Source organism: Dufourea novaeangliae, unplaced genomic scaffold (genome assembly GCF_001272555.1).
Source record: "Dufourea novaeangliae isolate 0120121106 unplaced genomic scaffold, ASM127255v1 scaffold81, whole genome shotgun sequence".
In the NCBI taxonomy this organism is placed as follows: domain Eukaryota; kingdom Metazoa; phylum Arthropoda; class Insecta; order Hymenoptera; family Halictidae; genus Dufourea; species Dufourea novaeangliae.
In genome coordinates, this window is record NW_015373973.1 from 1141024 (window position 1) to 1164113 (window position 23090).

Sequence of the window (23090 nt, forward strand, 5' to 3'; positions counted from 1 at the left end):
GTCCCAGGTATCATTCATTCACATCCGGGTAATAGGCGATGGGTACAAAAATCGGTGATCAGAATCAACTTTCGCCGGTCATTCTCGTCTCCAAGTGTACGTACTAACTATTCGGCGAAAGATTTTCCCTGCGGCGGTCCTCGATAGAAAAACGGTTTCCATCGAAGCGCTTGTGCCGCAGGGCGCTTTGTACCGCTTTGGCAAAGGGCAAGGTATCGGGAAATCGGCTTAGCCGGCTACCTCCCGGTGCCTGCCGGTTCTCTTTTTCCGAGGGCAAGCCAAAGCTTCGCCCGTGATTTCGTGGACTGGCTGTGCACGGCTGGCAACCGCACTTCGGACCACGGGCTAAGGGCCAGGGGGACCGACGACGCAACGGAAAGGATCGACGAGGCGCGGTCTGGTCTGCGGGCCAGGATGAACTTGCAAAGAATGTCCAGCCTCTGCGGTCGGATGGGATCGATGAAACCGCCGTGAAGATCACGCCGGAAAAAGCTCGAGCACCTGGACCATTCTCGATATCCGGCGAATCAAACTGTTTCGCGATTTATCCGATTCGATTATTCGATAATGAACGTAAATCAGTCCCACGGATCCTTGTAGTTTCGAACTAAGATTCGGATGATTAATGTCGACTAGAAAGGCTGGCAGTGGACAGAACTGCTCCAGCGGATTACGACGCGCCGTCTGGTAACACGAAGAGGCATGGCGTAGTTGTGCATTAAGTGAAGCGTGAGGAAGGGTATAAGTAAGTGGACCGAACAAATGGAAGGAAAGAAGAACGATAAAAGGATGGAGGTTCTTGCCACCGTTGGGTCAGCTGGTGTCCGCTACTGGATTCGGTAAATCTCGTACATTCGAGTATCGCCCGAGGAGCTTCGTGCATATATCGCGTCTACCGTATACGAAATTTCACCTGCAATTTTAATTTCCCTTGCACGATTCCCTAGTGATTTTTAATTTCGCAGTAGCGCAGAAATTTTCCACAGTATCGCTGACGTTAACGAATCTCCGAATTCATGGCCGAGATAAATGGCATTGAAGGCGAGAAGGAAAACCAAGAGGAGAAAACGAACAGCAACAGTTACGAGCCAGTAAAAAATGAGTAGGTACGAATAAAAGAAAGGAGAGAAACGTGGAATATAAAGCATGGGATTCGGTAAGACAGGGAAGGTTATCGACGAAGAAAATTGCCGCGGGGCAGAGAGAGGGCTGCATTGTTGACTCCTAATTCCGCTTCGACGTCTAATTAAGTCAGCGCAGCGCGTCGATTCCCTTTCGACTTTCCGAAGCTGGGACGGTTGCGGGAGGAAGGACAAGGGACGCGAAACGGGACGGAAAATTGGACGGGGAGGAACTGCGGAACTCGTTACATCTCCTCGCTCCGATGTCGCGTTAGTTATGCCGAGACTAAGTGAAATCTCCATCCCGGTCTCCACGTTTTTCTCCCACAAATTTCAGATTCACCTTCCTGCCCCCAACCCCGTATTTTCGTTCCTCGTTTTCTCGCCCCCTCACTGCCTCTGCCCTCCTCACCATCGTGTGTTTTTTCATCCGCGGAGCTTAAAGCCGACGGCTTGCCTCGCGAGCGTTTCGCTCGAATAATCCGTTACACGCGTAACCAGCCGACGCCACGGGTCGACGGAATCGCTGCGAGCCGTTTTAATCAGCTTTCGCCCCCGCTATCCACGATTCATTCCCGTCGTCTGGACGTTAGGTCACTCCGCGACGGAATCCCGAGCTCGTCGACGGATTAAACAGCGCGTTGTCGATCAACTCCGAATCCGCGCTTGTCCGTGAAGCGACCAGCGACGACTTGGTCGCGCGTTCTCCTTGGCTCGTCAGGGGAATCGCATCCCTCCGATCGTTTGTCCTCCGCGCTTAGCGGCGCTATTAACGTCGATGAAACCGCGAAAAACACCCGGCGGACTTCGCGGGACCGGTAATTAATTTCCACCGACACGGATACTCGCGATCCTCGCGGATTTACCCCGTTCTTGCTCCTCGCAGTTTCTTCCCTTTATCCAGGCTTCGTCGACCGTCTCTATCCCTCCCCCACCGGGGAATCGTACTGTCGACTTAATTAAACGTCCAGGCTGGAATTGCGGGCCAGGGATCCGCATCAACTAAGAAAGAGGCTTCAGACGATTCGGTAAACTGGGTTGAGACGGTTGGGTAGACGCTGTAGAGTGGACACGGTTCATTGTTCCGTCCCTATTATCGCTTTGAAGTGGGTACATTACTTGATATTGAACCAACGAATATTTTAGTAAGCTTCATGGTCGTGCATCGATGTAGTGTTAGGTCAACCGTAAACTTTTACGCTGTGTACAGTTCTTTATGCTCGTTGGGGTCATTGAAAGATGTACTGCGATGAGCAGTGTCGGGAAATAGAAACGAGAAAAATTGCAAAAATTAAGGGAAATAGTGGCAGAGAAACGTTCAGAACGCTCGAATGGGAAGTGATTTATTAAGGTGACAATGCTGAGTTACTTACGATATAGAACGTCGAACGGAGAAACGAGAATTCGATTATCACATTTTATGACGTTTAGCATACTATTAAGAAGCTTTAAACGTCGTTATCGTGAGTAATGGTATCCAAGGAAACTTCGGTGAGAAATTAAAGAAATACTTCAATGAATGTATAATCGGTTCAATAAACAAGAATTTAGATAGATTTCGGGACAATAATGTAATAATGTAAAAGGAAATACCTCTTCTAAAATCAAGACAAATCTGTAAGATGTCTAACAGTTTCCGTGGATAGTTTCAATGTTACAATAAGTATACTGAGGAAATCTTATTGAACATCTAAATAAATTGCCTTCCAAACGAAAATCACTCGCGGACATTATACGAGTTTCGATTTTTGTAACCGAGCAAGAAGGAATTTACAAGGAATGCACCCCGTATACTAAACGAAATACGTTGGTTAACAATGGTTTACGCGAGCTAGAAATGTTCTCGCTGCACGGTGTAAAACTCCGCCCGGCTGTATCCCTCGAGGCAGAACAAATTTCGTGGAACGGATACCCGCGAAAGCCCCGAGAATACCTTCGTCAGCTTCCGCTCTGCTCTCGGGTGTACGCGAAGAAAAAACGCGAACGCGTCTCTGTACGGGATTGAAACTAAATCGAATCCCCGCGTATTGGGGCATGACGCTTTTTTGCATAATTCATGTCGCGGGAGAAATATCGCATTGTGCCTTGGAATGTGGGTGTACTTGGCGCACGGAGGTGGGTGGTGGTTTTCTCTTAAATTATTCAGCGTCAGGTGGCGACCACCGCGAAACAGTCCTTTTATAAAAGTCATTTACGAGGCCGCGTCTAGCAAACAAAGAGACCCACACGGTTCGTTGGCTTTGACGGATTTCCGTGGTATTTTCTCACCGTCAACGTGTCATCGGATTGTTCTCCCGCCACGGAGCGAATATTTCGATATAATTTACTACCGGTAGACGCGTATCGCTGTGGATTTCTTTCCGTTTTTTTCTTTCTTTCAACCTTCGCGTTCAATGAATTAAACGATACAAAGCGAAAGACCGTAAGCGGTGTAGATTACGAGTATGTACAAATAAAAAGAAATCAACACGCATTTTTTTTTGCAATTTCGCGGAGAATTTAAACACGAGATAGAATGTTTTCCATTGCACGCGTTCGAGAACAGTCTATGAAATATTTTAAACCGTGGAATTTCGCATTGGGGAACATGATCAGGATAGAAATATAGCGCAACTGTAAATCGCGTAAAATCGTACGTGATACAAGCTCGATTGTTATGCGATCCTATTCTGGAAATACGTGAACGCGAACACGGAAATATCAGCGGCATTCATTGATTTCGAAATTCTGTCGAGGGGCTTCGTGAAATTATTAATGCGTTTATCGTAATTTCTCCGGTACAACGAAGTACCGCCGGTAGTTACACAATATACTTCCCCTCGGTGTTTATAATGCAATAAGGATATCAGAATAAATTGTATTTCATTTCAACGCAATAATCCGAATGAAGTAAATTTGTACAAACTCAATAGCAATGGAACTGTTCCCTGTCAATAATAACATCTCTGACACAGAAAAACACACGAAGAATAGATGTAGGTACAATAGCAGAAAAAGAAGTTACCATTTTTCTGCATCAACTTAAAGGCTTTTATACAGTTTTTAATTCTCTATCGTGATATACTAAACACCAGCAACAGTTTTAATTTACGTTAAAAAATCTGTACATGCATATGTATATAGGCGAACTGCGAGTGAACTGTTTCCATGGAATCGACGAGCTACATGAACCAGTCCCCACGGACGAAAATGGACTTATTACGGTGAAGAAATCGACGCAATAAGTGGCCAAGGGAGAGTATCATCAGGGCCTCGTAAGGACTCCACTCGTTCCACTCGTTCCGTGGCTGTTCCCTTTCGCGAAGGGCGGCACGAAAGTAGCTGAAACGATCGGGCGGGTCGGGGCGGTTTTACGAGGGAGGGTCGGCACTTTACCATGCGCGTCGAATCGCCGCGATCGTAATTCGCCTCGGACGTCGGTGGTCGGTATTCTGTATTACACCGTATTCCAATCCGTTCGAAATACGAGCGAGCGTGATCGCGTGAGCGGCCCGCGGGTGAGAGCGTAGGAGTAGAACGGTCGAGAGCAGGAGGACGAGGAGGACCGGCAAGGGTGCGACTCGAACGCGCGCGATCCAGACACCGAAATCAGCTTACGCCTATGGCAACAAATCTGACTTTGCAGATCGCGCGCACGCGAGCGCGTCACCGGGCGGCTGATGCTCCGATTTACAGCAAATATTCGCCAAGTGCTACTTTCGCGGATATTTCAGCGGGTCGTGGCGAAATCGCTCTGTATATGCGACGAGGATCCTCGAAAACGCTGGCCCCGCCTGCGGGGTAAAGCGTCTGAAATATTCGGCAAGAATATTTTCATCGGGCGATTCGGTGGCCGTCCTCTAATTCCGGATCGAAATATCGACGAGGCTCGCTCGCGAATCCTGCGGATATCATTCCCGGGGGATGATGGGGTGGGGGGGACAGTTTTATCGCCGTACAGAATTCGCGGTGAAATTGTGCCCTCCGCTCGGCCGATATTTGCACGGGAACTCGCGAACTTGGTCGGGCAGATTTCGCCCGGTGATTTGCGGAGGAAAAGCTCGATAAAGAGGGGATTTGCCACCATCGTGCCCTGTAGAATTCAATTTTGAATATCCCTTTTATTAAGTGAGAATATCGTTTCGACAATAGGGAAGAATCTCTTGAATTTCATTCTTATCCGAGCAGTTTTTTAATCACACGTTCATCGTATTCCAAGAGTATACCTAAGAGTTTTTTTTTTAAGCGACGTAAATACGAACTAAGTGTCACGGTGTCACGCACGAACTGTTCGAACCGGGCGTCGGGGAGCGTCAAGTTTGCGCGTGGCTTTTCACGGAAAATAAGGAAACGCGGACCGCGTACTAAATTCAACGGCAAAGGATGGTGGTACGCGGTCCAGCGTCGGGAAACAAAGAAAATATAGAGGGGAAAAGTGAGAAGCGGTGGACGGAGGTGTATAAAGCTGGCCCATTTTATTTCCTGGAAAATAAAGTCGAAATAGAATTTAACGGTATCCGGGGGTTATTGCAAAACGAAGAAAATCTCGGGAGCAAAACGACCATCGCTGGAAACGGGCAGAACAGCGGAAAGCAGCGGACCTGGATAGGAAAGGACACGGGGGAGGGTGGCAAAAGCGAATCCGGTTTGTGGGACAGCGGACGCAACGGTGGGAGCGCAAAAGGACGAAACAAGAAGGATCGAATAAGCGAGAAGTAAGGCGCGAAACTGAGTCGGAACAAGAGCTCACGGGGTAGAAACCACGGGCGGGCGAGCGAGAAAAATAATTTAATGCTTCTTTCGGCTGGAGTTAAAGAGGGAAACAAAGGCGGTGGTCGGTTCAAGTACGCACGCTGTGTCAAGAGTTCTCTTTCGGCCAGAGAACAATTTCTTATTCGCGGAGGATGTTGTTAGCATCCTACGGCCCAAGTAGCCCGAGGTATTTCGTGAGAATCATATTTAAAAATTCACGAAACAGAGCCCCGTTAATTGTTTGCCAGCACTGGAAGCCCAGGAGCATCGCGATGGCCGCTTGCAACTTTATTATTTCTCCCTGGTATCGTCAGCAATTTAGAACGTAGAGAGAAGAAAGATTGTAATAATTAGACTGTGCATCTTTATGCGGATTCGCATCTTCATGGATTTTTTTAACAGACGGAAAATTAAACAGAGATCCAGCTCTTCTTTCATTAATTGCATTCAATGAAAAACAGATCGAAATTTTTGTTAATCATTATAGGAACCTTTACTTTACCGCGGGTTGCAGATTTATGAGTATTATAAATTCGTACAGATCTGTAGTCTACGAATAGCGTATGAAACACTGTCACATTTTATTGTCTCGTTTGTTTCCTCTGGATCGTCTTCTTTTAATTACGGAAGAACTTTCCTTTGTAGAAATAAACTTTCGCATCGCAAACTAATATGTACAACACTCCACAGGCAGCGACACTTTAAACTCTAAGCTGTCTACCAAAAGATCCAATCAGCATCAACGTCGCCGACATTTCTCGGCTCTCTATTATTTCGCGTGTCGGTAATACCATTGCCCACGGCTCGAACGAATCGGTAAACGCAAGAAAATTTTCCGGCACTACCCCGGACACTCTATTTGGACACGTAGTTCATCGAGTCCCCGCGGAGCTTATTGAATTTTCGTGCCAATCGATAGCGCAAACCCCTCGACCAGCGACAGTGAAACAATGCCAAGAGAACCAGCCTCACCCTATCACCTCCATGGGAAGACAGAGAGGAAAGAAACAATAACGAAATAGACCTTGCGGGAAGAGAAAGAGTCCGAGCTCCGTGGGCGACGAGAGGGATGGGGTGGATCGGGGGCCGGAAGATAGAGATCGGCGAGGATCGAGGAAGCGACGAGATTTATTGAACCGAGTTAAAAAGTTGCGGTGGCGTCGTTTTCGTTGGCGTCGTTCGTTCCCCTCGTCCCGCTCCTCCCCGTCGTTCTTGGAAAACGTTGCTGCTGCTGCTGCTGCTGCTTCTGGACTCGGAGAGAAGATAACACCGCGCAAAAGGGATTCCCCGAGATTAACCCTCCGGATAGATAAGGATTTCGAGCGTCGATAAGCCGGCTCGCAGCAACGTCCATCGGTCTTGGGACGTCTCGTATCAGTTTCCCGGGGCAACTCGTCGAGACCACGGCGCCGACGCATTTGTCGATGACTTCCAACGGCCAGGAGCAAGTCCGGCCGAACGAGCCCCGGGAATGGATTGACTCGGAGAGAGCCCAGACATTACGAAAGGTGCGGGTTCTCTCTCTCCCTCGGAACGGTTGTTCTTACCACTGGTTCTCGATCCCTTTGGGCACACGCGATATACCCTTAGAACTTCGTTGATAAACGACCGGGGAATATGAGCGGGAACACTTGTGCTCTGATAAAGCTGAAGTGTCAATGGAAACCGGTTCCACGTGGAGTTGAATAACTGCTCCCCAGGATGCGTTGAATCACGTTTAATATTCTGAGAAGTGGAAGATAAATCGTTTCGCAGTTAGTTACTTCAGGGGGTTTTTTTTGCTTTGTTGCGGGCAGGTCGAAAGTTTTTTAGTTCGTGGAGGAGAGATGTTTGCGTGAAAATTTGAAGTTTTACACGAACCATTCGTACCACGTCCGTCGACTTTACCAGAAAAGGTTACTCCGTAAAAAAGAAATTTCGCGTCAGGTCTGGAGCTGTTCATATCGGACAGTTCTGTCCATGAATTTTTCAGAACGTGACTTTTTCATGAGCTTCGTTGACGAAGGTGGAACGTCTTTCGGAAAATTTTGTATCCAGCCTGGAAACGTGATTACAATTGGCGACGCGAGTCTCCGTTGTCTGACGGTCGTTGCAAGTTTTCCCGAAATATACAACGGGATAGACTTAACGGGAGATAAGAAGAAGGTTTCTCGATCCCTTTTCCTTTTTAAACACGTTAACGGGATTCGCGAGTTCATGGTACGTGTCTCAAAGGTCTAGAAATTTTGCGTTCCGTTCGCGGCGTGAACAATTCCCCAAGCAGCTGGGAGGAAAGTTCGTTTAATTACGAGAGCTGGAAACCTTAAACAAAGGAGTTAGTCAACCTCAGCCCGGCTTGAGTTCATCGCAGCCGAGCCAAGTTCCAGAAATCGTTAGTGTAAACTGATCGGTCGGTATAGTTTCGCGTCGTTGGGAACAGGAACTTTAACAATTTCACTGCCTATGATACACAGTTCTGATATCATCTGTTTTGGATTCGATAATCTATGGACGTTCGATTTATAGCAATTTCGATACTACCCACCGCTTCCCCGCCTCTCGTATATTTCATTTTCATATCTTCTAGTCTATTCACTGTTCCACAATCTTCGAGGTATCAATCTTGGTCAAATTTGACCATCCAGGTACCTGAAAAGCAGTAACAAAAACGTGTACTATTGTCAGTTTGCGAAAGGAGGTCGAAATCGGTGTGTTCCACTTCGATCTGACCCGGAGGCCAGGGTAGCACTCCGGAAAGGCAGACCGGCTGTTAGTTCCGCGTCAGATTAAACCAGCAGAATTTCTGAAGTATACCATAAGCGAGCGAAGTCCGCGCGGAGTTTATACTCGGCCACGTCAAACTCCAATCCCCCAATTATTGTAAGGACCGGAGTTTCACGACAAAGCCGCAATCCGCCAACAGCACCGTTCCCTAGCTCCGGGCTGGACAATATCTACATTGTCGCGCGGGAAGGACGCGTCGCCGCCACTGCCGCCACCGCGGCGATACAGAGAGACAAAAGGAGGTCGTGATTTGTTAGCACGGCGAGATACGAGAATTGTCCCTCGGACTAACAGCCTGCCGAGTAGTTTTTGTTATCGATCACTCCAGCCCGGCCGGGCATTTGTCAGCCTGGAGCAATTTTCGCGTTGCCCTTCTCGGAGGAGAAGGAGAAGGAGAAGGAGAGTTTTGATCTTGATTTTTGGGTGTAAACGCCAGCCACGACGACGACGACGACGATAACCGTTGATTTATCGTTGTCCCGGTAATAAAGATACCGAGCCACGCGAAATTAGAGGACCGTGTTAGTATTCCAGCTGGAACGGTGCACCGTGGTCCCCGCTTTTGTCAGTGTACTCGACAAGTTGATTGCGGTTTTGCGGAGGAAACGTCTAGGAATTGAGAAATCACGCGGAGTTTCGCGAATAGCGAAGGTACAATTAATATCCGAGTGGTTGAGTGGTTGGTTTATTAATTTCACAAAGATTGACCGCATTGGTGCACGGGGAGTACCAACGAGCGGCGAAAAGCAGACTGAGCTTTAAATGGACAAGAGGTCGTGCCGAGGAGAAAGCAGTGGCGCTGGAATTATAGGAAATTCTGTAGTATGAAACTAATGAACATGAAACGAGGTCTCCTCGAGCGTCGGGTATTCTACTGAAAAGTCGGAACTTATTTTAGCTAGGTAACTCCTGGCAGTCTATCTATTACCATCTTCATACATTTTCCAACGACATGTCATTCGGACGAATGAAAATTCTTTTTCCGCGAGTTAGACACGTCAAGAGTAGTGGGATAAAGAGAGAGAGAGAGAGAGAGGGGGGGGGGGCTAGGGATCGAATCGTTCGAAAAGGAGGAAAGCAGCCGCAACGCGTAGACCGCAATATGGAATCTGAAGGAGACGTTTGTTAAATGACTTCGGTGCCGGTACAGACGGATGATAGATGAGGACGCGACTGCTTCTCCATCGGCCGGCAACCTGGAAAAACGGCGCCGCCGCCCTTGCACGGAATCCAATAAAACGAAACCGCGTGCCAGGACCCATACAGGTTCGATCGGCTGCGCAGGAAATAAAGGATCCAGATAAAACCGCCCCCGACGTGCAGTAACACGTACTCTCGGCCAACTTGAAGTGTCCTCGAGCAATCATTTTTACCACCGAACCCAGGACACCGTTGCACGTTCGGGACCATTTTGATTGCCCCTGACGTGTTACATTGTTCGAGCGATCGGCTCGCGAGAACATTGGATCGGTTTCACTGCTAAATTACCTTTATCCGCTTGTAGATTCAGTTATTGTCTCAAATCGCATTCGTTCTTCCTTTCGATTGTTTATCCCGTACGCATTTCATTTTGGACTCGTGATTAATTTTGAGTTAATTAGATGTCGATGGGTCATTTTAATCGCGTACGGTCTCATGCAGAATGTTACTCCTTCGTACGATTTGTTGGTGGAAATATGAATAGCAATGGAAACGTCGCGTTCGTCGAAAGAATAACGAGCGGACCGCCGTTGTCGGTCGAGTTTCTGCGGAATCTGCGCGGGCGACAGGCGTCTATGGTTCTTCATTTTGTTTTACCGCGCTCGAGAGAGCACATCGGTGAAAAAGGAGGGGAAGGGAACGATGGTGAGGAATGGCGGTGCGGTGTAGCGGCAAGACTGGAGAGCAATTCTCTTGACAATTTGGCCTGGCGGTTCGCCAGCAGAGGCCAGTCGATTCAACTAATCTAAGTTGCTTAGCACGACTTCGTTCATCTCCTTCCACCATTGCCACCGTCGCCGCCAACCCCTGACCAACCCTCGCTACTTCGACTTGTTAGCTCTGCGACTACCCCTTCTCTCATTCTCTCTATCTCCCTATTCTCCGTTTTCTGTCTCTTTCCCATCCCACCGTCTACGAGTTCTCACGGGTTATGAATGTAAATGCATCGATAGGAAAGTACTTGTACACCTATATTATACCTTTTCGTGGATCGTGTGTAGCGGATACCCTTTCTCCGAACATTAATGTAATTACTTCGATTTCTTTTCCGAATTATCCTTTGTTACTCTCTCAAGTAACATTCTTTGTCGAAGCGCTGCTTGGTTATATTGATATCGAATTAATTCAACCGACTGGTTGCGCCTGAAGGTGGCGTGCCTGAAATGTTCAAGGCAACGGTTGTACTGTCTTTATAATCGACTGGACTGGAGGAACTACGGGCAAGACTAATTAAGTAGCCTCTAGAATACAGTAAGTAGACACGATCGGAAAATGTAAGCGGATTATTCGTTTTCTATCCCCACTCCACGAGAATATCGCGTTTCCAGCATTCCTTTCTTGTTATTTTGTATGTTCCTGGCATTATAATCCGAAGGCAGCGTAAAAACGGGTCCAAAAAATGCAGACTCCTCGGAAACGGCATTGTATTTCATCACGCGTTTCGAATAACAATCTAGTTCGTTGCCCTCGGCGCACAAAAACAGTAATTAAATTTTATTTTATTTTTTCTGGCGGCTTCCATTTCATTCTGTTATGTATACAGGGGATGATACTATTATTTGATACAACAGAATTTTTTGATATAAAAAATATAATTGGTACAAAAAGTATACTAGAGAAAACGGAAACTATAAAATGTTGAGGAACATGTTATTTATACAATCAAAGAATGTATAAAATCATTTCAGAAACGTTTGTGGCGCCCCCCCCCCCCCCCCCCCCCCCCCCAGTCATCCGCGTGCGTTCCAAGTGTTTCCAGTCAAGAAATTACTCTCTAAACTCGTTAATCATTCCAGTGGGTATATCGAACTCCAGAGACGCGTAAAACAGAGGGAAATGACTACAGTACGCGAACAGGCGGCAATTCATTAGAAGGCACAAGGACATTACCGCTCTCCGTAGCTGCGTAATCCGTATCCTTCCGCGTAGCTAATTGAAAGCAGATTCACGAGTTAGCGCAGGTGCGTGCTCAAAAGGTGATACGTCGGAGGTATGCTCTCATAACACGACACCGAGACAGAAGCGACGCGAGGGGCAGGGGGTGGCGGTTTGGGGCTAGGGGAGTGGAGGTAACTCGTAGCAGTTTCCTCGGTGTTTCGCAGTCCCTGCTCACTTTAGGGCACCCCCGTGTCACGGTATAGGCCCTCCGCGTTCCTCCAGGAACAGTATAAGTCCCGCTACGATGCCCAAGGTGGCTTGCAACTGTTATAACTCGAATAAGTTTGTAACCAAGACCCTCTCCTCCCCCCGCCCGATCCCTTCGATATACCTCCGAGACCTCGTAACTCGCGGCGAAACGCAATTCCTTGGGACGTAATTGGCTGCCGCGCGGAATTGCCTTCGCTCCGTTCGCTCCGTTCGCTCCTTGGAACCCGACGCGCACCCGATTCTCGAATCCTCTTCCAGGATTTTGCAAATTGCCCTCCGCCGATTGCCACAGTCCCTGTGATCCAGGTATTATGATACGAACAACCGGAACGTCCGGCGTTTACGAAGAGTAACGGAACGAAAATACGTCTACAAACGAAGCGTACCACCCTCCCCTGATCTTTCGTTGACCTTGATCACTGAAAGGACAAATGACTTTAATTGTTCGTTACATCTTGAGGATTATTTCGCCGTATCGGCATCGTTTGCAACAATGTTTCACCATAAGTTCTGCGTGAACAAAGAATTAGGAGAAATTTATCACATGCTATCATGACTTATTAGAACGTAAATAAATGTCTTCGGTCTTGAAGGTGTTAACGATGGCAAACCATTTGTTGAAATTTCCTCTCGGTATCCGTCTCGATGTTTCGGGACTAAAAGTACTTACTCTTTTGTACAACGATTTCACAGTAAAAAGAGTGCCGCAACAATAGCCTCCTCGGCGACGAGAATCTCGACAAAATCAACCGACGGCACTAATTAAAAATCGAGCTCTAGCCGTGTCACGTGAGCAAGCTGCAAATCGATCTACCCCCGCTTCATCAAGGATCCAGGCTAGCCCTCCTCCAATCCACATCCTTCATTTCCGCAGCTTTCAGTTTACGGCAGTTTTATGGCGCGTCGCCAGCTGGTTAACGAGACGCCGGATCTGCAGATACATTTCCCGACTGCTATATTATATCATTAACAATACGCTACATTATCATTAACGCATATTGTTCCCGACACGCCCGTCTCCCTTTGAATCTGCGTTTTATTCGACGATATTGTCGTTGGGCAGCCTCCTCGGTGTTCGAATGGTAATGCCGAAATAATGAGAAATTTATAAGCGCATCGGAATATGTTAATTGCTCGGCCGTTGGTAAATTTTTCGACGGATACAACGAGTCCATCGACGTTAATGGGCCAACGAGCGCAGAAATATTCGATGCTCGGAGCTCGTCTCGCCTTTAATTAACGTCTCCAATAAAAAGGTGCGTTCGAACGAGGAAATGCTAAACATTTTTCACGGTCCATCGTACTTTGGAATGCTGTGAAATTATTCGATGCGAAAAACACGATAGCACTTGAAATCTGAATCAATCGGTGCCATCTCCAAACCGATTGTTTCACGATGAAACTCCATTCGCTACTAAACCTATTTTTCGTGACATCGTCCAATGACATTGACCATCGTTTAAGTCGACAAGAGAACCTGTCGTGAAGGAAAGTTTAGTGCAGAAACAGTGATTTCATCCCTGTACCGTGAAGCGTTAAAGGGTGCGTCGGGTGTAATAGATGTCTACAACGCGATTCCTAGACACGATTACTCGATTCGAATGAGCAGACCGACTCGACGAACAATAATCGGGAGCCTCTCTTTCTCGTTGCACGCAGCCGAATTCCTAGCAGCCGAGGTACACGCACGCACTAAACATCCGAGACACGCGTGCCGCGGGGGTTGGTTTCGCGCCGAACTGTCGGAACCTGAACAGTCGGTCCTGGAATTTCAGGCTGCCGTGGCACTCCGAGGACTCGACGAACGCGCAGCTACGTGGATCGGCGTGCTCGTGTGGGACATGCGTGCACGCGCGTATACTGCAAGCCAGAATGATGTCTGCCTACCTCGAGAATTGTGCGTTTCCCTTTGGTGGATATACATATGTATATCAGCAACGACGAACAAGATGCAGAAATGCTACTATTTATTATGAGAACAACGTGTCTCCGAATTTCCCGGGGAATAAGACTTTTTAGTTTGCTTGCAAAAATTATCGAGCATTCGTTATCGGATACACGGTTAAACCGTGTCAGGATAAATCGAATGGAACAACTCTGTCCCCTGTCGTCACGGGCACTGCAACGCCTCTGTCCTAGGAAGCATGGGACAGATATCGCTAGCGAGTGTGCGAGAAATATTTCTCGTAAACAGGCCTGGAATGGAGCAAGAATTATGAATATTTTTCTATAGCATAATGGTGAGAAACGCAAAGACTATTAACGAAAAGCAGACTATGCAAATACTTTTCTTACCCGCTGTATTTTCCCATTTACTCTCATTTACCTCCGTCCATTTTTACTCCCTGTCGGCCGCTATTTCGTTATAAGAAAAGGGTGCCGCCGCCTGGTAATCATCTCGCTATAAATTCGTCGAGGGCAGTCCCCGAGCTCACGAGTTCATAAGAAGAAAATACTGTGCTTTCCAACAGATTTTCGGTTTTTAGTGCCTCCGTCACGGCTCGAGCCCCGTTAATCAAGTCTCCGACTCGCTTATTATTTTTTTAATAGAGCAAAACGATCGGGAGACTGCCCCCTCGAGCCTCGATTCGGGTGGAAGCTAATGACCTTCGAGTACCGTCTAGTTGAAACGAGCGGGGGGAACGAGTGCGGGCTCGAGAGCGAGCTAAAAATTCGACGCATGAATACTTGCGCGGGGCTGATTTTGCAAGTTCTCGAGAGTGTCTCGAATCCGTTGTCGATCCACACGTAGCGGAAGCATCGAGTGGTGCTTTCGCGTCGCGTAATTGGATATTTCGAGCGGTTGAATAAATTAAAGAAAGAAAAATGTCGGCAGGACGAGAAGTAGATACTTCTGGAAGGTAGTGTACACACATCGATGTAGGTGTAAGGGCAGGGGGAAAGAACAGGGTTGCCCGAAGCTGGAAGTAGTTATCTGTTCGGCTGGCGGGCGGTGGCGCTATCGACGCACACGCACCCTTCCGCGTTCCTGGAAGGAGTTCCCTTGTGTTAACTGCTTGACAAACTAAGTTAACGTTTCTTACGTTGTAATTGGCTCCACGCGGCACACGGAATTGTATAAGTCACGACGACGACGAGGACGAGGAGGACGAAGAGAAGGACGAATACGACGACTAAGAGGAGAAGGAGAACAGGGATAGAATAGGCTGGGACGGGGGTGGGATGAGGCGAGGGGATGATATTGTTGGCGTTACACCGGTTACCGCGTCGATTCAATTCCAGGAATCTTAAGGGGGATGCGGGAATCGCGGAAAGCGTTGAAGGGAGCTTGACTCTCGATGCGTGTGGCAAATTGTCGTGAATTTGCTCGGTCGTTCCTCTGTCGCGGCTCTCCATCCCCCTCAGTCCTCGTTCTCGTGCTCGAATTCCGGTAATTTTGGGAAAGACAACAAAGAGGGATGTTAATTGCGACCGAGTATGAGAGACGCGATAATTGGCGGCAGATAGCGGAGGCTGCAACGAAGGGAACGCTTTTCCAGGCCCGCGTCTCCATGGAAATTCGATTTGCGCCTCTCGGGAATGCCAAATCTTCGTCGATTTCGACTCCACGGCACTTGGAGCTCGTCTATCCCCGCGAATCGAAATTCTATCCTGGGGACTAATTAAATCTGCTACGATTTTCGATTTCCTCGAGCCCGAGATGGACGGCGTCGAGATCCAACGTGGCTCTGGTCGTTGGTCAGGTTTCGACGTGGAACTTTGCCCCGGTATCGTCCGATCGTCCGGTATTCGTCTTCGTCTCCGATGTTTTTTCGGCCTTCGATGACCAAAAAGATCGGTCGTTGTACGCCCCCGAATAAACCGCTGGCGCCTCCGTCTTTCCACTCGGCGTTGTCTTTTTTCTTTCGCCGTCATCTGTACGCGTCGACGATAATAACCGGCGCGGCACGGCGGCGCAAATCTTCGATCTCGTTTGGCAAATGGCCGATCTCGAAGCTCGGTACGTCTGCCAGACGGGACAAAAGAAGTCCCATCGACGTGTGTTCCTCGCCGCGAGCCCGCGGAAATTTTCTCTCCCCCGCAGCGTAGCCGCATTGTTCGTCGGCCATGAATTCCTCTTCCAGACCGCTCTTTCTTGCCTCTTTTCAGCTTCTCGCCTTCGACTTCTCGCGTAACGCTTCTCGACCGTCGTTCTCCTCCATGGAAAAATCGGCATCTGTGGACGTTGGAAACTTTAACCTTTCGTCGCTTTGTGAACAATATGACAGTATCAAAAATATGTAGATCTAGATGGACTTCATTTGAGTGAACAAGAATCGATGGGTTACGTAAATATCTTGTAACACGAAGACCTCAATTTTGATCTTGAACCGTATTACTTAATTCACAAGCTTCCATAAATATCGACCGAGTCACATTCTTACCGAATATAAAATCTATAACTAAAGAGAAAATAGACATGGACACTTTCAGGTGTCGGTATATTTCGGTTTAGTGCACGTCTAACATTACAGCTCTTGAACCAATGATCTTCGTTCAATATCACTACGTTGAGTTATACCCAGAAACATTTGCTCTTTTCGTTCTCTTATTCCTCCATATCCATGTCTCCGATCGCAATTCTACACACCGACCAATGGAGTCTATTCCTTCCTCTTCACAAATTACAGTCTGCTCTCCTTGCAGTTCATTTCTCATCGCATCCATCGACGCTTCTTATCATCTGCGTCTCCGACGCTCCATTCTTCCGTCCTACCCCTGATTCCTTTCGGCATTCGTAACATCCGATTTTTTTACGTGTACGCGCCGCTTCCCCTCGCTATTTCCTGGCTGGTCGCAGACTGTTACATTTCACTTCTGCGACCCGTAGCATCCTGCCGCGGACCAACCTCTTCCATTCCCGACTACTTCCATCCCCCGTGTAACAAGTTCTCCTTTCCATTCGAAAACGATTTACCGAGCCACCGTGTCTTGTCGTCTCACCTCGATTCCCCCCTTACGCCTTCGGCCCTCCTCCAGGTTCCGCGATATTACGAGATACGATGGGAACACGGGTACGGAACGAGGTGGGCCGGCGAGTGTAATTTGACGGGATCACCGAGCAGCGACACGGTAAAAATTTTTTACCGAGTAGAATTCCATTGTTTGCGAGCCAAGCTTTCCTCACCTTCGTTGTTCTTCCTTCGCGAACGCTTCTGTTATCCTCAACGGCGTGCTTTCCTTTCTCTCTCTCTTTTTCTCTTCTTTTTTTGTCGTTCCTCTGTAGGCAGCAACAAGAACACGCGGAGTTTCAGGTCGACGATCCCGGTTGATAAATACTTGGCCACCTGCAAAAAGACGCGTACTCGTAACTCGCATAGCGAGATTATTTTTTCGGAAATTGAGCTACATTGTTCGACGGTCTCGCCCTTTCTCATTCTTCTCCCGTCGGCCACGTCCGGGTTTTCTCTTTAAATTGCAGCGACACGGCATTCCGCTGCGCCGATGGATTCTTTGAAATAAATTCCCTGCGCATACATTTTTTCGTTGCGCGGCTTCGACGCGCTCGTTTGGGCACGGATGGATCTGAAAGTGAGTTGCGTTTGCGATGTTAGTCGCACCTGTTACCGCGCGAGATTTCCTTCCTTGTAAATCAAATATGAAGTTGATACGTATGTCTATGTGCTTGGATCTGGGAATTTTTTTAAAAACTCTCATCTGGCAGAATTAAGGTACATACTCAGTTTTAGATTCAATATTTTACCTTAGGATTATCTCATGCTAAATGTCACTTGCATTTTATAGCCAAATAAATTTTGTTAATCTTATAGACCACCAAAATTTTTTAAAAAATTCAAGTTTATTTCCTACAAATATGATACAGTAAGTTTTTTTTAATAAAAGTCCTTTCATTCTTCTATTAAATGTTACTCTCTTTACGTATCAGTCGTTCGCTGACATCGCATCCAGCTTTCAGAGCTCTCATCCCTCTGGATTGAAATTTGTGTATTCGATTAATCTCGACATTGAACTCCCCCCATAACAGAAAAACAGAAACCTTCGAAGGTTCCTATGCTTCGGGCAGATTTCTATTTGGAGCAACGATTCGTACTTTCTCCCTGCGGCCGGATCGTGCCTCTCTTTTCCGGCAGATACAAGCGAGATGAGTTTCACGTTAATTCGAAAGACAAGAGGTACACCCCTGAGCCACCACGTCGGCCCTAATCTCGTTCTTGCTGCGTTCGCAGTATCGCGATGAAAGGCCGTACCTTAATTTTTGCCGTTCGTTCACCGCGCGCGCGCGTGAAACGTCGTGGAAAAAAGCCTTGAAATACGATGGATGGTAATGAGTCCAGCGCGGTGCCGTCGTGCTTCGAACTCGCCGAATCTCGAGTGTTATTCGAGGATTTTCTTTGTTCAAATCCCCCACGAGCACCGTCTTTAATCCCTCTCCCGGGAATAATATTTTAATTGAGACCTCGGCTAAAGCTCCTCGGTTCGATGTTAATTCACGAAATGTTACTCTCTTCGACCTGTGAATAAGGAATTTTCCGGGTCGTCGTAGTTCTACAATTGAGATAGTGTCACGTGGATGAATAAAGTACGACACTGCCACCAACGAAAATTGATCCGTTAAAAATGACGTTATAAAACTCGAATGTTCTTTATACGCGTGAAATTATTTCATTCGTTCACCGTTGACACGAGCAAACTAACGGGGAATGCCCCCATGCTCCTCTTTTTCTGTAACGTTCATTTAACAGTTAGCCGACGCGACGGTGTCAAAGCAGCTTGAAAATTAACCGGGCGTGGAACTTCCTTGGATTCCTGATAGAGATTCAATATTTATACTCGAGAAAGTTTCCAGGAAACTCGAAACGCTCCAAGTATCACTCGACGTCGTAGCACCGTCAAGTTTCGAATTCCACCGTGCCTCGATCGAACCGATGGTATCGCGACGCCTCGTGTCTATCATGGCTCGAACCGAACATTTCCGGACGGCATTTGTTCCGTGGAAAAGTTCGGGGGGGGGGGGATAGAGATCAGCTGCAAAAAAAATCTGACGTCTAGAAATCCTGGTAAATATGTGGCTTGGTTTACCTGAAATTGCTGCCTGGCTGACCCGAAACTCTTTCGAACTCTGATATCCAATCTCGACGGACACGAAACAGAGCAGAGATGGGCGAGACACCTAAGATTCCTCGGAATAGTATCTTATCCTGAGAATAGCGCACCCTCAAGAATAGTATCCCATGCCAACGTTACCACCTCCACATTCCCAAGAATTTCAGCCAATTAGAAAGGGCCGTCGCTACTTCTTATTATACCAGTTACCTGTGTTTATATATATCTCTTGTTATTAACTTTAGTTAACCAGTTTACTTCGGTTATTTCTAATACCCTCTGGCACAAAGTTAATTCAGCCTGTGAGGGTGCAAAATACCGAAGCAAGTCGATCGATGATTCGCGATATAACAACAGTCACCTGTGAGCCGTTTGTCGTTGCTCCGAGGCAAGACGCGTGTGTGTCACTCACAGCAGGAAGGAAAAGAAGGTCGGTTGCGCTTTGTCGATCGGCCGATTTCGTGCGCGAAATCACCTCCATCCGACGCGAGATCAAGCCGAGAGGTGGTAGAAGCTCGAGAAACGGGGCTCGCGATCAAAATTCACCGGGAGCTCTTCACCGTAATTCACCGTGACGATCCTGGAGACCGGTTCGCGAGAAAATCATCGTCGGGGACGTGCTCTACGGCAAAAAGCTCGAGTGTCAGGCGAATTCTTTTGTTCGCGTGTAGGTACGTGCGCAGATAGCGGCGCACGCCGGAGACACGGTTTCGCGGGTTCGTTTGCCGCTGGGAATAGAGAACGAGTAGAGGGTGTTCAAGAAGACTGGTGACTGTGTCTGTTACCTACGTTAGGTCCGAGGTCGAAATGGAATCAAGGCTTGAAATGGTATGCTTTCGAACGATTGCTCGCTATTGAAGTCGGCCGCTCGTCAATAGATTCCAATCGACAAAGTTTAACCCTTTCAAGTGGATTTTTGGCTCAGAGAACGAATTGCAGACTGTATGGTTTCAAATGGAACCATTATGGCTCCGAGGGTTAATTGAGCAAACCGTAAAAAAAGAGTAGAAAATTGAACCGTAAATCCTGACGATAGTCACTGATCGAGGAAATTGCAGACTTGTCTGATCATTGGACTTACTTATCCCTGATATATCTCGTTGTAGGACAGAGTAGAACCCACATTTCCAACGTTGTATCCAGCAAAATACTTGTAAAATCGAAGTGATCCTAGAAAAGTACGATTTTGAAGATTTTTACTCGACGAGTATTCTACGTGTTTCGTGGAACGTCCTGTAGCGACTGGGAACGCAAGACAGGCCAGAATCGGATGATGGGGTGGGACAGAGGCGAAGGTGGTCGCAGAGAACGAGAGAATTTAATTTCTCGGTAACATTACACCTTAGGAGCCTTATTCCAGCGGCTTTGTGCGCCTCCGGGGGTGGCGCGGAGAGACACTCGATCGCAGGACTCCATTTGCGGTTTAGCATAATGGAAACCCAACGCGCCCTCGGGGCCAACCCGGCGTCTCTTTTCTCCTTTCTTCTTTCCATAGTGTCTCGGCAACGCTTCCCGGGCCACGTTCAGCCGCGGAAAAATAAATAAGTTCGGGCAAACGCCGGGAGTGGAGGCGCTTGATCTGTCGTGACCGTTGATGGACCTTGCGCTCCGTCGGTTCCTCTACGGTGGTTGTGGTTGTCCCGTGTCTCATGAATTCTGATGGACGCCACGAGCCAGAGATAGTGCTTTTTAGAATCGATGAACGTCAAAACCATCGGAATGATAAATAATTTCAGCGATTAGATAATGAATGATGTCGAAGCATGAATTCAGTCACATGAATTTATAACTTCAAACGAAGTTTCCAGCAATATCAATGACCATTAGCATGTCTAATTCAGCTAAGCTTGACGAGAGAATCTGTGCAACGCTTTCTACTCCATAGGCACCGTACTCGTAGTTGACAACTGTGTTTGCAGTTGTTGGAGTAAATCTTCGACAAGATTCGAGTTAAGAAGTTTGCGAAGCCGTTTAGCGTTAAAGTACTAGCTTTAAGCAAGACACAGTACGACGCGACAAGACGGCGATGCAGTTGTTATTATCTGTACTTCGACCGAAGGAAGCAGCTTTTCGAAATGTAGATTCGATTTTCCATGTAGCTTATAATCGGTGGTGCAGACGTAGTTCTTACTCTTCAGCCAACAGTTGTATGCTACGAAGATGATAAACCACTCTAACCGTAAATGGATAATTCTGTTTTGTTTTCTTGGCCGCCATGTTAACGTCCGTATGTTAGTTTTAACATCGTCGACAGGGACAATTGGTTTCGAGGGTCGCAATTGACGTCTCTTCCTGTCGCTCGAGCTTAATGATCCTTAATGATGGGTTAAAAATACCCAACTCCGATTCATGATCGAGGGTGTCACGAACTCATCGAAAGCCGTCTCGCGAAAAAAGTTCACGTCGAATTCCGAGTTAGATTCCCGGGGCACGCGATTCCGGCCTAGGGAAAATTATTTGCCATTGAAATTTCAGCGGTGGCACGATATAATTTATGGGGCCGACGTTTATTACGCGAAACAAACGATTGCGGTCGTTAATCGAAACGGAATTTTATTACATTTTCATTCGTGCGACAATAACGCCCGGAGAAATTGCCGAGGCAATTATCAGTCGTTGAAATATAATAAACGGCCAATGAATATCGGGTTAATTATCATTTAATTAATGCGCGACTTTATCGCGCCGTTACGATTCGTTCCGATCGTTCGAAGGAATTTGAAACGGTCTTAAAGTTAATCAGTTCTATCGATTCGGTTCACCGAGAAACTTCGAAAGCGCTTTCTTTCACGATTCTCGTTCTTTCTTTGGCAAAGCTCTATATCCATAACGCAATCTGTTTATTCAACGATTATTCGTTAACAGATTTAACGATTTTGTCACAATTCACAAATGTGTTTAAAAAATCTAATTTGACGACTTTTTTTTAGATATGTAGTACATATTCGGTGAAACACTTTTCTTTATGTAAATGGATCTTACAAGATTTACGCTTCGTTTTATTGTGTCGAACAGCGTTACAGCTTACAGCTGGTCAAGGGATCTTTCTACATCTTGCTTCTTGATATCCGCGAAAATCTCATCGAAGTCTGACAAAGTCCACCATGGGCAAGGCTGAAGTAATTTAGTGATCTGACGATTTGCCTCAACCGCAACATAAAGTGTCTTTGATACGCAGTCTCTCTTTCATAGTTGTCTCTCCAGACCCGAGGATGTTGCAAAAATATAGAACGGTCAACAGATTATCAGACCAACTCGACACGATTTTGCATCCTGGACGAAGAACAATTATTGAGGTTAGTCACGATGATCGTCGAGTTTTATCGTAACGCGCTGGTAAAAGCGGAACGTTCTATTCCTTCTCTCTGGCCCGGCGGGAAGAGAGGGCAACAAATTTTGACGCCTTAATGGACGTTGGATGAAATGTTCCGGGCTCATTAACCTCGGCGGATCGGCGGGAAAGGCAAAAGGAAATACGTGGCTCGGTCTGTAGGATATTGCCAGCTGAAAAAGAATTACACGGGTAATCGCCTTGCAGCCGAGATAATTGCAATAGACGTACGGAACAAAGGGTTAACCTTCGCTTTGCTCTTGCCCGGCTCATAATGTACCGAAATTTGTTTCGATAACTCGCCCTCGTTAGAATGAAAATGACGAGGTGTTCCCGAGGCCGTTGTTAGCGTTCCAGCATTCTCCGAAGAACGACTCCAATTCCGTCGGGTTAATTGCAGCCGGGGAAAGATCAGTTTCCAGACCTTTGTTCGCCAAGGAAAAATTTATACCCTTTGTAGCCATTTTCTTTCGCTTTAGAACGAGAGAGATTCGCTACGTTCGCTGAATTCTCGCGTCAATCTATCTTGTCGAATGGAATGTTTAAGTGTTTCACGCGCGTTTCCGACCGAATTCCGAAAGAGTGCATTCCAAGTATTTATTTGGTTTATTTGAAACGTCATTGCGATAATTTGCATAATTTTTTTGAAGTTACAACGATAAGAAAAAATTTTGTTTACAGTTACAATATTATAACAATTAGGATAACACCTTAACGTGTCCCTGATTTTA

At 47.1% G+C, this 23090-nt stretch overlaps 1 protein-coding gene across 1 annotated transcript in view; it reads left to right on the top strand.

Moving 5' to 3' along the window:
• Positions 1–23090, top strand: part of LOC107186935 — a 275736-nt gene that overhangs the window by 120704 nt on the left and 131942 nt on the right. The window lies entirely within an intron of this gene.